This window comes from Bos indicus, chromosome 12, assembly GCF_029378745.1.
Source record: "Bos indicus isolate NIAB-ARS_2022 breed Sahiwal x Tharparkar chromosome 12, NIAB-ARS_B.indTharparkar_mat_pri_1.0, whole genome shotgun sequence".
NCBI lineage: Eukaryota > Metazoa > Chordata > Mammalia > Artiodactyla > Bovidae > Bos > Bos indicus.
Window position 1 is genome coordinate 30210892 of NC_091771.1, and position 13966 is coordinate 30224857.

Consider the following 13966-nt stretch of genomic DNA (forward strand, 5'->3'; position numbering starts at 1 on the left):
GAGTGGGTTGCCATTCCCTTCTTCAGGGGATCTTCCTGACCCAGGGATCGAACCCATGTCTCCTGCATTGCAGGCAGATTTTTCACTGGCTGAGCCACCAGTGAGAGGCAGAAACTGGAACCCAAATGCCAGGCCTGACCTTGGAATTTAGTGCCCTGGGCTTCCCATGGACAGGAACCACTTAATTTGTCTTGCATGCTTGGTGCCAGCTCAGGGTGCTTCCAGCAGCTTCTCAGTAAATGCCTGGGAGTCCAGAAGCTGGCAAGAGGGATCCAGGGAGGGCTCCAGCCTAGCTGCAGGACCAGCAGGCTGGCTGAGACAGCCTGGGACTAGGCCCAGGCCTCCATTCCCACCTCTCTCCCTCGAAAGCCAAAGGCAAGTCCAGGACAGGGACTGTCAGACTGAGGGCTGAGAACTTGTGTCCCAGAATTAAATGTTAATATGTGAAACCCCAGGGCCCTATTTGAGACTTCCTATATAAAAATCTTAGGAGCAGGACCCTGAAACTAGCATTATAAGCAAGTTTCCAGATAAATCTCCTGCAGGTACCAAAGGCTGAATTCTACTAAAGTAGAATCTAGTAATAATTCTCTCTCAAGAACCTGTGTTAGTAACTGAAATCCCAAGGGCAGGAGAAATTAATATTTGGGGTGGTTCCTATGGACCAGGAGCTGTTCAAAATTCTTTCACATATAATAACTCAATATTCAATAATTCAAAGGGGTAGTTTTAGTATGTATTTTTAAAATTTTAAATTTGCTTATTTTTAATTGCAGTATAATTGCTTTACAGAATCGTGCTGGTGTGTTAGTTGCTCAGTTGTGTCCGACTCTTTTAGACCATGGACTGTAGCCCCCAAGCCCCCTCTCCATGGATGGGATTCTCCAGGCAAGAATACTAGAGTGGGTAGCCATGCCCTTCTCCAGGGGATCTTCCTGACAAAGGGATTGAATCTGGGTCTCCTGCACTGCAGACAGATTCTTTACCATCTGAGCCACCAGGGAAGTAAGGATAGTAAATAACTTGTGCTGGTTAGGATAGTAAATAACTTGCCTAACATTGCCTAGCAGGTACATAGTTTAATTGCTGAGACCACATGCTCCCCTATGTCTTGCTGCATTTGGGGGAAATGCCCCATGGAGGAGTCAGGACATTCCGTTGTGTCTGTCTTTATTCAGTTTCTGATTTGCTGAATCTGTCAAGATGAATTTCTGGAAGTCAAAATTTGAGGTTTTATACATACATTAGATCTAGACAGAGAGCGTCGAAACCACCTATGACTTTAATGATCCTTATAAAACGGCTGAACAATAGATGGAAGTAGTTTGTCCGGGATCAGAAAACTCGGGGTACAGGACAAACAAGTATCTTAAGAGGACAACAGTGGTGTGTGTGTGTGTGTGTGTGTGTGTGCTCGTGGGCACGCGAACGGTCACTTCTGACACTGCCACTCTGCTCCAGGTCTTCTCAGATTTCAAAGAGAAGCCAAAAGTCCAGCTTTCCCTGTGAAATATCCTGATTTTTAATACAGATAACGAATTCAAAAGTTTAAAACACACTTCAAAGGGCAAACAAACAGGCCTGGAAAACGAGGAGTGGAGAATGGAGCACCAGCCTACAACCTACCTCCCAGGGACTTCTCTGCAAGCATTAGCTAGGATGTGGTTCAGTGAAACCTCTGTCTGGGCATCCTGTTTCCATGAACATCCATCCTATCAGTGCTGCTGTTCAATGTGATAAAGCACACATCACTGCATCTTTGATTTTATGCAGGTGCATGAGACCTGGCCCAAAGACATTTTTGTAACCTGAATTGGGCCTTTCTATTAACCTACCATGGAAAAGATGTCCCATTTTGATTTTAGAGTGATCGTCAAACCTCATTGGCCAATTGAAAATGAATGACTTCCAGCTTATTTGAAAGGAAAAATGGGGTGCATTCTTTGGGAGAAGAGCCTTCAGTTTTAGTAAGCACCCCCTACTGCATCTGTTTTGTATTAATTGATTGCATTTGGAAATTTCCTAAGAAGCACTTCTTGGCACTTAAGCATTAAAGCTGCTCTATTTCAGAGCAGAAATTCTCACATACAGACCTGATAATGTGATTCAGCGCATATGATGTAATGACACACTTTCTAAAACTGTAAATTTATAACAACGAATAGGGTTTTCGTCCCTTTCATTTAATGATTTACAATGTTAACTTATGGAGAATGACTATGAAGGAACCAATGCATAATTGTTGCTTTTAACCCTTCATTCTTTCAGTGCTGGCAGCGCCTTAGGGCATCTCATCTATTTTAAGCCAGAGTTAAAAGGATATACTCCTTCTGTGCTTTGCTTTTTGCAACGCGTTTGCAACGTGTATGCGTTTACGTCGTGTTATCAAGTGAAGCAAGGTAACCGGCCCGAAGCAGAAATCATCACCAAATCAACTTCACACGATGTCACCACGTCACCATCACCCACTGTTAAACACAGCAGAGACGCACACGCATCAGCGTGGATGGATCAGAAAGGCGCTCACACGGCTCACCCGCAAAGACTCCGAATTTCAAGACTCAACAGAACGCCGCCATGGAAGTGAAGTCGGCGGGTTCTATTCTCAGTTATTTTCATGACTTTTTTTTTTTTTTTTTTTTGTAGTTTGCCACTGTTAAGAAAAGCGCATCAGAGGAATCTGGTGGATTTTGGAGAAGAGCGGCCTCCTGCCTCCCGGAAGTCTGACGGAGCCCAGTTCCCGGACTGTGAGGCCGCGGGCCCCGGGGAGCGCCCCTCGTGCCCCGAGGGCCACGGTCCCCGCTCCCCGATGTCCCCGTCGCCGCCGCCGGTGCTGCTGCCGCCGAGGCCCGGGCGGGGTGGGACGGGGCGGCCTGCGCTTGGTTTGTGGTGGTTGCTTTTTGCTTTTTTGTTTTGTTTTTGCTTCTTCCAGGAAAGCCCCGCCGTCCTTCTCTACTCTTCCAAAGTGGGTCCGCTGTCCCAGAGCAGCGCTCGCGATCCACATACACCCGTCCTCCGGCTTCGCCGGGGAAGGGTCCGCGCCCTCTCCCTCCTCTGACTCGACTTCCTCCTTCCTCCCCCGCGCTCCTCCCCCACCCTCCTCCCTCTCTCCCCCTCCTCTCCCCCCGCAAGCGTCTGCGGGCCCCGCACAGTCTCCTCCTCCCACACCCTCCTCCCGTCCCTCGTACTCCCCCTCCCCGCCTCGTACTCCTCCTCCCCCGACTTCCTCCCTCCCCCACCACCCCCCCTACCCCGACCTCCCTTTCTCCAACTTCCTTGCCTCTTCCCCTCCCCTCCTCCTCTCACCTCCCGCCTCCTCCTTCCTCCACCTCCTCCCTCCCCATCTTCTTTCCCACCCCTCCTCCCCGATCTCCGCGCCCCCGGCCCCCTAGGGCTGCGGGCGGCTCCCGGGTGTCGGCCGTAGCACACACGCTCGGGCAGAGTGTGGTCCCCAGGCTCCGAATCTGGAACTCGGCTGGGGAAAGGGGGCTGGCCCTGCCAGCTGCCCGGGACCGGCCTCTAGCCCTGCCCGTCCGCGCCCGGAAAGCCGGGCTGCTCACTTTCGTGACGATTCTGCCCTTGACGTTGAGCACGGATTAAAGGGCGGTAGTACTTTCTGTTTTAGAAAGTGTTGTGAGAGCGCCAGATGGGAGAGAGAGGGAGGCAAGAGAGAGCGGGGAGCAAGTTGGTGCGGTGGGCCGGGGATGGAGGGTCCTAATTTAGGGCGGAATTGCGCTGCAGGGGCCGGTCGGTGTACCGACCAGGTGGCCCGGACCTCGAAACCCCAGGGAAAGAAGTGTGTGGTATTTCTGCCTGCAGAAATGAGGCCACACGTACTCGTTTCCCACTTCTTCAGACTCAGTAGCTCCAGATCGTGTGAGTCTGTTTTATTCCCATTTGCACACGAGGACATTGAGGCAGGGGACAGGCTGAGTGTCTTGGGCTCTGTCACAGAGCTCTTGATAGCCCACCCAGGGTTCAAACCTAGATGTCTGTGACTCCTAACCCATATTCTACTGTGACCTAGCTGGTTCGGACAAAAGGTTCGGCTTTAGCACACCTTGTTTGCAGGACAGGCAGGTAGATTTGCAGGTAGGTATGTGCTCAGAATTCTTTGCAGATTCCTATTTCACAGTGGAGGTAATCGGTTCATCTTTAGCCCCAGGATGTTGAGCAGACCTTTCATTAGCAGGAGTCTCTGGATTGAGTGCTGGAGGAGCTATGCCTGCCTGCAGTTAACCCAAGTCTCCCAGGGGTTCATTAGGGAAATTCCCTAGGCCCCAGGCTGGCTGGTTTCCCGGTGCAGAATTGCTAGACTACCCAGTAAGAGTTCTTCAATCCCCCCAGTTCCCGTTCTCTTGCAAAGGAAATCTACAGTAGCGGGAAACCAGCCAAGGTGAGTTAAACTTGAAGGTTTAATGGGACTCATGCAACATACCCAGAAACTTCTGCTGGACCATGGAAAACCCCTGGGAATAACTGGAATTTTGGCCCTTTGGGTACTTTTCAAGATGTTTGCTCTGGAGACTAAGGAGAAAGGTGGTGATGGAATGCTTGTGGTCCTCCATACACGTGTGTTCCTTTCCTGTTTATCCCCAGGAAATATAAAACACATCTGGTTCTCTCAGGCTCTTCCACAGTTTCTTTTCAGAAAATTTCAAGACACTGCTAAGGATGGTTTTTGCTTCCGTTGCTGTTTTTACTTCTACTTAATATCTACACACACATAAATTAGCAGAACACACCCTAATCCTCACCCACAAATGAGATAAAGATTTGACAAGCCTAGCCTTCTAAGAAAGTCTGTGGGAAGCTTGGTTCTCTAATGTAATGTGTGACATCTGTTCCAATACAGTGCAGGGGAATCCGTGTTTAAGATGCTGTGTCGAAGAATAATACCTCAGGGTGCTATCTGATGGCTCATTTATTCCTAAACTTCATACAGCTCCCATATTGATAAATAAATCCCCCCACAGGAGCACTAAGAAGTTCTCTTCCTGGTTATCCTTTCTCCTTTTTTATGGTTTAAGAGCGGAAGCCACCAGAAATGGGGATTAGTACAACCTGACACATAAGCCCTTTTTTTTTCTTTAATTTATTTTTGTGTATTTATTTATTTGACTGTGCCGGGTTGTAGTTAAGGCATGTGAACTCTTAGTTGCAGCTTGCAGGATCTAGTTAGTTCCCTGACCAGGGATGGAACCTGGACTCCTGCATTGTTAGCGCAGAGTCTTAGCCACTGGACTGCCAGCGACGTTCTCCCCAAGCCTTGTCTTTGGAGTGGGTGGGTGCCATAGTGAGCTGTGTCTTCTTAGGCAGACAGCCAGGAAAGGAAGGAAGCTGGTGCCACTGGGCCAGCGGGCAGCAGCCATGAACCCCTGCAATGCAAGGGGCACCTGTGGTTCTGGGCAACTGTGCCACAGCAGAATCAGGCCACTGTCTCCAGGGTGGCCACCTTCCCTCGTCTTGTTGTCAGGATGATCTCTGGGGGCCTAAGGGCAGGCGTTCCCTGACTGGAGGAAGGGCCTGTGGAGGGTGATCGGAGACTCTTCTACTTCCCGCTGGGCACCCTGAAGAGGAGAAGAGACCTGACCACTCTCCTGTCTCAGCCAGGGGCCAGTGCAGTTGACTCAGAGCTGCTTCCTCATCTAGCCTTGGAGCCTTCGCTACCTACATACTCGACCGCCCAGGCGGGTTTGCAACCACCGTGCCCTGGGCTCCAGACCCTTCTGGCCACGGCACCTCTGCCGAATCCCACTCTCAGTACCGTTTCTAGGGAATCCAGAGGGGAGTCCAGGCTAATACGCTCCCTGAGAAACAATGCGGAATGTAGGTATCTGCCTTTTGATGGGGACCATCAACAGATCCCATTAAAAGACACTTGCTCCTTGGAAGAAAAGCTGTAACTACCCTACACAGCGTGTTAAAAAGCAGAGACATTACTTTGTCAACAAAGGTCCTTCTAGTCAAAGCTATGGTTTTTCCAGTAGTCATGTATAGATGTGAGAGTTGGACCATAAAGAAAGTCGAGCACCGAAGAATTGATGCTTTTGAACTGTGGTGTTGGAGAAGACTCTTGAGATCAAACCAGTCAATCCTAAAGGAAATCACCCCTGAATATTCCTTGGAAGGACTGATGCTAAAGCCAAAGCTCCAATACTTTGGCCACCTGATGCAAAGAGCCAACTCATTGGAAAAGACCCGACTCATTGGAAAAGACCCTGATGCTGGGAAAGATTGATGGCAGGAGGAGAAGGGGACAACAGAGGATGAAATGGTTGGATGGCATCACCGACTCAAAGGACATGAGTTTGAGTAGGCTCCCGGAGATGGTGAAGGACAGGGAAGCCGGGCATGCTGCAGTCAATGGGATCGCAAAGAGTTGGACACAACTGAGTGACTGGACAACAATTGTCAGACCGTGCTCAGACCCCAGGGCTGGCTCTGGGATGGGCAAGCTTTGGGCCTGGGCTGTGACAGAACGTGAGGAAGGTGCTTGCGGTTGTCAACGCCTCTTAAATTATCCTGGAAGAGAGAGCCACTTACTTCTGCACAGGCTGCCGCTGGCTCTGTCAGAGGAAGATGAACTACGAGTAATAAAAACAAGATGAAGTTCTGTGTAAATCTCTCCAGCGCACAAAGATTGTAGAAAGTTGAGGATGAAAAGGATATTAAATACAGTCTACATCTACCTCCTCATTCTGCAGCTGTAAAAACCGAGGCCCAGGGAGTTGTGTGGACTGACTGTCACACAGCCGCTCCAGCTCCACCAGCTTTGCATGGCTGTCGCGTTACATCCTTGGAATGGGTCCCTGGTCCTAGAGCATCTTTTGAAAATAGGTAAAGAGAAATCCTTGGAGGCCTTGCTGTGAAGAGGCTCCTGCAATGCAGGAGATGTGGGAGTCGTGGGTTCGATCACTGGGTTGGGACAATACCCAGGAAGAGAAAATTGCAACCACTCCAGTATTCTTGACTGGAAAATCCCATGAACAGAGGAGCCTGGCGGGCTGTATTCCATGGGGCCACAGAGAGTCAGAAACGACTGAAGTGACTTAGCATGCACGCACAGAGAGAAATCCATCCTCTGGCATCTTCACCTCCCTCTATGTTCATTGTTTCCAGCTGCTAAAAATTGGCACTTTTAAAAGCGGGTCATCCTACCGGTCATGGTGGGCTGGGGCTCCGGTGAGTGCCGACTTAAGAGGAGGGAGGACAGGCCAGTGGTTGGAAGCTTAATGGGTCAGCCTCCTGCCTGGAACCTGGGGATTTCTGTCGCTCAAGTCCCTGGGTGTGTGCCCTCAGCAAATACTAACCCACAGAATCAATTGCCAACTGCAGTCATCTGTACATTTGCCCTCGGGGGCTGGAAAGCTTTAGGAAATGCTATTTCCTAATCTCGTTGGCCTTGGATTGGAAAGATGTTTTTGTCCGGTCCAGTCTTCAGAGAGTAAATGTGTACCTAGGGCCTGCAGAGCTCTCCAGAATCCTTTAAGGCACCTGGCTATCAAGAAAGACCCATGGATGCTTCTGGCTCTGTCTTTGCCTCAGTTAAGACCTTTGGGTTGCAAGTCACCAATCTAAACTGGCTGAAGCGGGAAGGGAAGTACATAGATAAAGCCATGTCTCAGTGAGGCCCAGGACAGGTGGCTGCCACCCAGCCAGGCAGGACCCCTCTCCAGCTTTGTCCCTGATGCCTGTCTCTTCTCTCTCTGCAGTCGACTTTGTTTCTTCCTCTTGGTGGGCAGCTGGGCCGGGAGGGAGATGATCCCTCTATGATGACCACTATTATGACCACTAATATCTCCTACAGAGATTAGTAGCCAAGCAACTGGTTGTTCTCAGCCCAGTACCAAATTCTCAGAAGGGAGGATGCGATTGGCCCAGCCTGGACCAGGTACACAACCTGATCCAAGCTAGGTGGCCACAGGTAGGCCCGTGAGCAGGCTGAGGGTCCCAAAGAGTAGAATGAAGTGCAGTGAAAAGTCACTTCCCAAGGTGACTTTCCTAGGAATCGTTCCAATTAGATGTTCTTATAGAAAGATGATGCTAAAGCTGAAACTCCAGTCCTTTGGCCACCTCATGTGAAGAGTTGACTCATTGGAAAAGACTCTGATGCTGGGAGGGATTGGGGGCAGGAGGAGAAGGGGACGCCAGAGGATGAGATGGCTGGATGGCATCACTGACTCGATGGACATGAGTTTGGGTGAACTTCGGGAGTTGGTGATGGACAGGGAGGCCTGGTGTGCTGCAGTTCATGGGGTTGCAAAGAGTCGGACACGACTGAGCGACTGAACTGAACTGAACTGAACTGATAGAAAAGTGGTCAGTGTAGGTGCGAGTTGGGGTTACTCTAGAGGCTGAATTTGCCTAAATTCTTGAGTGACAAATTCCCTATCATCAATAGTGCCACCGGGGAAGCCCAAAATATTGATGGGTGTGTCCTGTATAAGCAAAAGTTCTGGGGTTCTTGATAATTTTTAATAGTGTAAAGGTGTACTGAGACCAAAATGGTGGTGCTAGTGGTGAAGAACCCACCTGCCAATTCAGGAGACATAGAGACTCAGGTTTGATCCCTGTGTTGGGACGATGCCCTGGAGGAGGGCATGGCAGCCCACTCCAGTATTCTTTGGTGAATCCCATGGTCAGAGGAATCTGGTGGGCTACAGTCCATAGGGTTACAAAGAGTAGGATACAACTGAAGCAACCTAGCACACATGCACTTTGAGATTATTGCTCTTATTTATCTATCTGAGATGGTCATTTTTTGCCCCCAAATTTCTCTTTTAGAAGGCATTGGGCATGTCTATTTGATTCTGGGCAAAACTGTGAATGACTACTATTTTTGTACACAAACTTTGGGTTATTGCTCATTTTTTCTGTTCAGGAAACATGTATTGAGCCCCTATTATATATGTTCCAGGCGTTGTGCTGGACTCTGTGATGGTGTAAGAGGTTAGACTAGCGTGACCTCTGCCCTCCTCAAGATTTGTGATCTAACACCCATCGTTTAAAAGTGGACATTTAATTTCTAGATACATAGGATTTTGTTTAAAGTATCTTTACTATTAATTTCTCATTTTGATACTAATTTCTCACTTAAAGGCTTTCTTCTCGGCAGTCACCCTATGTGTTTTTTGCAGTCTGACTTTATTGAAGTTTTTGATGGCTAAGTCAAAGATCTTTCTTGGTAAATGTCATTTGAAAATATGTGGGTTATTTTCAAATATCTTTTGATAGTGATTTCTAACAATTCCATGGTGATAAGAGAACAGATTCTGGATTTCAATACCTTTAGACCATGAAACTTTTGCACATTGCTTTATGTCCCTGATTGTATCCTACTGTTCTGTGAAAATGTGTAAATCTTAATTATGTTGAACTGGTTCATATTGCGTTTCAGGTCTACTATATCTGCCTACTTCTCTGTATATTCATTCTGTTAATTTTGGGGAGTTTGATATTGAAATTCCAACTAAAAATCTTATCTACTTAAAAAAATAATTGTAATATATAGTAGAACTGTATGTAACCTTGTTCTGTATTTTCCAAGTCTCCTGTGATTTTTATCATACTTTCATAATTAAAAAAAAAAAGTTAAAATAAAAAAGATTAGATATAGCCAATTAAAGGGACTAAAAGGCCTTTGTTTTTTTTTAAAAAAAGAGAGATCTGTAATCACACCAACAAAGGCCATTGCTCCTTAAAAAGTAACATTTATTAAGATTTAGGAATTAGGACCGGATATCTTTAGGTGGTCATCATTCAGCTTACTGCAGAGAGCTACCAAGAAAATCTGATATGCTTTTAATGTACATTTTGATATGTTTAAGTTTATAATCAAAGTCTGGAAGTTTAGGGAATTATATTTTTGATTTATTGTTTGGAAAAGAAGTATGTGAATATTTAAAGGAGTGTTGCTTGTTTTTAAAAGTTAACTTTTATTTTAAATAAATAAATCAGACTTTTAAACAATAAATATAAAAGAAATATAAAAGATTTGTGATCTAGTTTGAAAAGGGGGCACAGTGATGACTTGAAAATAATTCAGGATCAATGTCAAACAAGGTGGAAACTGCTTTTGTTTATTTTCACTGAACTACCAATTTTAAAAAATACTATTTATTTTACTGAGTCTGAATATCTGAGGTTAAAGAATTTCCTGGCAGGAGGACATCACATGCCAGATATTGAATCACATCATGTGTTTTAAGTTACAGCAGCTTTGGCCTGTTATTATTGTGTTTGAAGATATTATACATTTTGAGCAAATTGAGTATAGGTAAACAAAAATCTAAATTAGTATTAGACTTGTATTTCATTTTTTTTGTTTGTTTCTTTTGTTTTTATACTTGTATTTCAAAAAGAGTTTTCAATTTGGAAATGATCAATTTTTCAAGGAAATGATCAATACCTCTATTGATTGGGCTTCCCTGGTGGCTCAGATAGTAAAGAGTCTACCTGTAATGCAGGAGACCTGGGTTCAGTCCCTGGGTTGGGAAGATCCCCTGGAGAAGGGAATAGGTACCCACTCCAGTATTCCTGGAGGAGCCTGGTGGGCTACAGTCCATGGGGTTGCAAAGAGTCAGACACGACTGAGCAACTAACTTTTTTTTTAATTGATGGAATGAAAAGTTTACTGTATATGTCAAGGCTGTATATTGGCACCCTGCTTATTTAACTTATATGCAGAGTACATCATGAGAAATGCTGGGCTGGAGGAAGCACAAGCTGGAATCAAGATTGCCAGGAGAAAAAGCAATAACCTCAGATATGCAGATGACACCACCCTTATGGCAGAAAGTGAAGAACTGAAGAGCCTCTTGATGAAAGTGAAAGTAGAGAGTGAAAAAGTTGGCTTAAAGCTCAACATTCAGAAAAGTAAGATCATGGCATCCGGTCCCATCACTTCATGGCAAATAGACGGGGAAACAGTGGAAACAGTGGCCAGCTTTATTTTTCTGGGCTCCAAAATCACTGCAGATGGTGATTGCAGCCATGAAATTAAAAGACTCTTACTCCTTGGAAGGAAAGTTATGACCAACCTAAACAGCATATTAAAAAGCAGAGACATTACTTTGCCAACAAAGATCCGTCTAGTCAAGGCTATGGTTTTTCCAATAGTCATGTATGGATGTGAGAGTTGGACTGTGAAGAAAGCTGAGCGCCAAAGAATTGATGCTTTTGAACTGTGGTGCTGGATAAGACTCTTGTGGGTCACTTGGACTGCAAGGAGATCCAACCAGTCCATCCTAAAGGAGATCAGTCCTGGGTGTTCATTGGAAGGACTGATGTTGAAGCTGAAATTCCAATACTTTGGCCACCTAATGCGAAGAGCTGACTCATTGGAAAAGACCCTGATGCTGGGAAAGATTGAGGCAGGAGGAGAAGGGGACGACAGAAGATGAGATGGTTGGATGGTATCACCAACTCAACGGACATGGGTTTGGGTAGACTCCAGCAGTTGGTGATGGACAGGGAGGCCTGGTGTGCTGCGGTTCATGGGGTCGCAAAGAGTTGGACACGACTGAGCGACTGAACTGAACTGATACTTAAAACATGATTCACGTTAGCACAACTTTTCAGTGCTTGTATAATGCATTTAGGAAGACAAAACTACATTGTACAATTACAGTAACAAAGAAGGAAGCAAGCTTCTAGGTATGGCCATGTCTGATGTTAGGGGAGCCTCAGGCCAGGAGGAAAAGTGCAGAGTTGGCAAAAGAGAGATGCCAATGTGTGCCAAATGTGAGGTGTACATAGGACTTCATTTCTTTGTTTTACATCAGGGTTGGGTTGGAAGGTCAGGTGGTGGGTGTGTGTACATCTCAGTATCTTAGACAAGAATCTTTTAGTGTCCTTGTTGAGTAATGAAGAGATGTAGGGTAGATAGAGGGCCAATTAGACTGATTTGCAGCTGGTTGAACAATCACTTCCCAAAAAGTCTTGGTAATGGATACATTCCAACTCTGACAGAGGTCTCTATTGACTTGCACAGGGCTCTGTCTCAGCCTCCTGCAATATAGTCTTCTTATAACTGACGTCCTGAAGAAATCTGGAAAGGACAGCTTATACATTAAGATGCTATCTCTTTAGGGTCCAAAAATATGTTTTAAAGTCTTAGAAGATAGAATTTAGTAGAGAGGTAATCCCACCGTTGGACAGCCCCCCCCACCCCCCCCGGCCCCGCTGCCGCCAAAGCCATCCAAACAAGCCTAGGGTGTTTGGAACCTGGCATGTAAAATGGAACTAGGATGAGACAAATACAAAGATGTGTCTGTAAAGACAGTGTTCTGAGTAGGCTACCACTTGGGTTCTAGGATGTTCCCTGAAGCTCCATGATGTTGGAAGGTATTGGGCCTAGGTGGATGAGGGTGAGAATAAGGAAGATACTCAGATGGGGCGTGTGCTTTAAGAGTGCAGTATGGAGTGCAATGAAGTGTCTGGTAAGAGTCCTCTATACATCAAAGCAGGATCCTCTATGACCCACCTCCCAGAATATTGGAAATAAAAGCAAAAATAAACAAATGGGACCTAATTAAACTTAAAAGCTTCTGCACAACAAAGGAAACTATAAGCAAGGTGAAAAGACAGTCTTCAGAATGGGAGAAAATAATAGCAAATGAAGCAACTGACAAACAACTAATCTCAAAAATATACAAGCAACTCCTACAGCTCAACTCCAGAAAAAAATGACCCAATCAAAAAATGGGCAAAAGAACTAAATAGACATTTCTCCAAAGAAGACATACAGATGGCTAACAAACACATGAAAAGATGCTCAACATCACTCATTATCAGAGAAATGCAAATCAAAACCACTATGAGGTACCATTTCACGCCAGTCAGAATGGCTTCAATCCAAAAGTCTACAAGCAATAAATGCTGGAGAGGGTGTGGAGAAAAGGGAACCCTCTTACACTGTTGGTGGGAATGCAAACTAGTACAGCCACTATGGAGAACAGTGTGGAGATTCCTTAAAAAACTGGAAATAGAACTGCCTTATGATCCAGCAATCCCACTGCTGGGCATACACACTGAGGAAACCAGAATTGAAAGAGACACGTGTACCCCAATGTTCATCGCAGCACTGTTTATAATAGCCAGGACATGGAAGCAACCTAGATGTCCATCAGCAGATGAATGGATAAGAAAGCCGTGGTACATATACACAATGGAGTATTACTCAGCCATTAAAAAGAATACATTTGAATCAGTTCTAATGAGGTGGATGAAACTGGAGCCTATTATACAGAGTGAAGTAAGCCAGAAAGAAAAACACCAATACAGTATACTAACGCATATATATGGAATTTAGAAAGATGGTAACAATAACCCTGTGTACGAGACAGCAAAAGAGACACTGATGTATAGAACAGTCTTATGGACTCTGTGGGAGAGGGAGAGGGTGGGGAGATCTGGGAGAATGGTATTGAAACATGTACAATATCATGTATGAAACGAGTCGCCAGTCCAGGTTCGATGCACGATACTGGATGCTTGGGGCTGGTGCACTGGGACGACCCAGAGGGAGGGTATGGGGAGGGAGGAGGGAGGAGGGTTCAGGATGGGGAACACAGGTATACCTGTGGCGGATTCATTTTGATATTTGGCAAAACTAATACAATATTGTAAAGTTTAAAAATAAAATAAAATTTTAAAAAAAAGTGCAGTATGCAGGAAAAAAAAGAGTGGAAGGTGCAAAGAAAATAGCAAATTCAATAAATGGCTTCCTAAAATGCAATCTGAGAGATCTTAGATGGTATTAAGAGGAATATTATGTCCAGAATTAAAGAGGGTTGGCCCTGCTCTACTCTTCAAGTCAGGCTTCACCTGGAACACTGGAGACAAGTCTGGGTTACTGCCTCTGACAGAGACTGTGACCAACCAGAAAAAGAGAGGGCAGCAACTAAGATGGGTGAGGGCTTGAAATCAGATCACATCCCTGCTCTCAATCCTGCAGAACGAG

General features: G+C 45.8%; 1 long non-coding RNA gene across 1 annotated transcript in view; it reads left to right on the plus strand.

Annotated features, from left to right (window-relative positions):
• Positions 1 to 13271, plus strand: part of LOC109566812 (uncharacterized) — a 32862-nt gene extending 19591 nt beyond the window's left edge. Inside the window, exon 3 of the long non-coding RNA XR_002181919.2 lies at positions 2647 to 13271. This is a non-coding gene — a long non-coding RNA (uncharacterized lncRNA). The remainder of the gene's footprint in view (positions 1 to 2646) is intronic.
• Positions 13272 to 13966: the final 695 nt, after the last annotated feature.